The sequence below is a fragment of the Penaeus monodon genome, chromosome 5 (genome assembly GCF_015228065.2).
Source record: "Penaeus monodon isolate SGIC_2016 chromosome 5, NSTDA_Pmon_1, whole genome shotgun sequence".
NCBI lineage: Eukaryota > Metazoa > Arthropoda > Malacostraca > Decapoda > Penaeidae > Penaeus > Penaeus monodon.
The window spans coordinates 9,179,614-9,182,113 of record NC_051390.1 but is presented as its reverse complement, the minus strand read 5'-3'; positions in this window follow the sequence as shown (position 1 = coordinate 9,182,113).

The window sequence follows — 2,500 nt, the reverse complement described above, 5'->3', positions numbered from 1 at the left end:
TAAGAATCATTTAAACCTGCCAGATATTTTCAATTTATAATCATATTCATTGTCATTACTGGTAAAGGAGGGCATTATTTCAACTATGAGTGTATGAAATTCTACATATGATAAGCAGTGAGGTTGTGTAATTTCTTTATTAAATATATTGAGAAATCTGATAGATGAAGTGTAATGCCGTATTCAGATACAGTATCTGCCATATCTTGGGCATTAAAGCCTGCAGTCTTTCTTGTGCCAAATAGGCCATATGGAATAATTTTGCTGAATCTAGAATTTGCAACCTGTTACCAGAAAATCATACCAAAATTAATAAAATTGCATGATGAAGGCTTTTGTCAAGTATGCATTATAGAGCACAGTTGCAATGCTGGCGAGTAACATGAAGTTGTGCACATCAAGTTCATGCTATTGGATTGCTAGCATTATCTTGCATTTTAAATCTTTGTCCTTTTAATGTGAAGTGTCTGTTGCCTACTGTGATGCCACAATAAGTTTTTTGTTTGGGGGTAAGATGTAGTTACGTTGGAATGAAACAAGGTTGTACATAGAATTTCAGGATTAATGCCAATGATCGATGTGTTTGGTACAGGATCATTTTTATTAAACAGTATTTGCAAACCCGTGTCTGATGGTTTGGCATTAAGGTTTGCAGTCTGGAAAACTTAGTATCCATACTTTTAAAAAGAGAATACAAATTTAATCTTTAATTTTATACCGTTATTTATTTAAACAGAAGTTCGGTGAGAGTTTCCTTTCTCTACGAGTATTCTAGTCAATTTAAGGTTGATTGTTCTTGTTTTTTTGTTTTTTTTTCTTTGTTTATTTTAATTTAGAAAGGAAAGAAGGTACTTAGCCAATTGCTTGTGTAATTAATGCTGATTACTGTGCAAGTAACATTTTTTCAGCATTTGCCATAAATTTTATGTACAGTATATACCAGGATAATGCCAATTCTTTTCAATAAGAATGTGTTGAATACATTCCAGTAATTTTTGTGTTGTAATCTATGGTGAACTGATTAATGTATATAATGAATTGCCTAATTGGAGGTTTTTCCTAATAGCTTTTCAGGTATTTGTTATTTTTATCTAAATTGGAGTTATGATTTTGGAGATACGAGTTTGGTCCCATTGTTAATGTGAAACAATATCCCTGTGATTTGTACATATATATTTGTCATACTGTGAGTTGGCTGCACATGATATATCTTAAATACCAATGATTTTTGTTGTAATGTCCACAATGGAGAGTTTTAATTATTTTGGCATTTATTTTTATTTTATTTATTTTATTATCTTTTTTTTTAGGGGAGATTTGTTGCATTGTGAAATTTTAGTTTATCCCAAAAAGTATATATATATCATGATGTGGCTGATGGTGAAGATACATACCATACAAACTATCTGGATGCTATGTGTTGTAAGCATTGCACAAGATATTGTGTACTGAAAGTTTTGTTGAAAATATATTTATAGGCCATAATAAATATTTTAGTGTATTTGAGTTGTTTTATTCTCTTTTCTCCCTGATAGTTTTACTTCCTTGCTTCAATGGGGATGGAGGAGGGGGTGAATGTGTGGTAACAATATGTATAATGTACTGAAATTATTTTGATATTTTGACTTGAAATTATGCATATTCACCCACAATTAAACAAAAATGAATTTATTTTGCCCTAACAACATCCATGTGTGCTTGCAAGGAAATGCAATTAAAATGAGATCAGTATTAGTTTATGGGTACTATTGACTTCTGTTATATGAAAATTTGAAGTCCTGTTTATTTATATTATAAAGGTTAATAATTGGCAGAAATTTCACAAAAGAGAATGCAGGCAGAGGTGATGTAACATTAAAATAGCAGACTCGGAGTAATGCTTGATTCTCAGGAGACGTGACATTCATTAAAAGTTATATGCTACATAGGTAATGAAGAGTTTTAGGCGAAAATTCAGAGTCGTTTACAACAACCATTTGGTGATTTTTTGTCACTAAAATGTACAAATTACATCAGTACACTTTTGCAAAATAAAGACTTGGTGGGGAGATAGTATGGCAGGTAGTCATTTCATTATCTTTGGAAAATATTGTTATCTAGTTGTTCTAATTCAACACCCAGAAATATTTTATCTTGCACATTTCTCTGTATCCCCCCCCCTTACTGTCGTGGGAGGCTTAGGTGACAGAGACTGAGACTCAGTGTTAAGGAGTAATGATAATTCTCTATATACTTATACGATTTATTTTGAGCTTAAACAAAGTAAGTTGTATAGTGACCTGTCAGATTCTGACATTGGCTGTCACAGCATGATGCAATGTTTTGTTTTCTACCAATTGTAGTTTCTACTTAATTGTTCTTTCATGTTGTGATGATCTTGGAGAGAGTACATGATAGGGTCCCCAGTTCCTTTCCACAGAGAATACTGGTGTCACCTTTAGGTAATCATTCTCTCTTTTTACCCGGGCTTGGAATCGGCACTGACTAGGTAGGTAGGCAA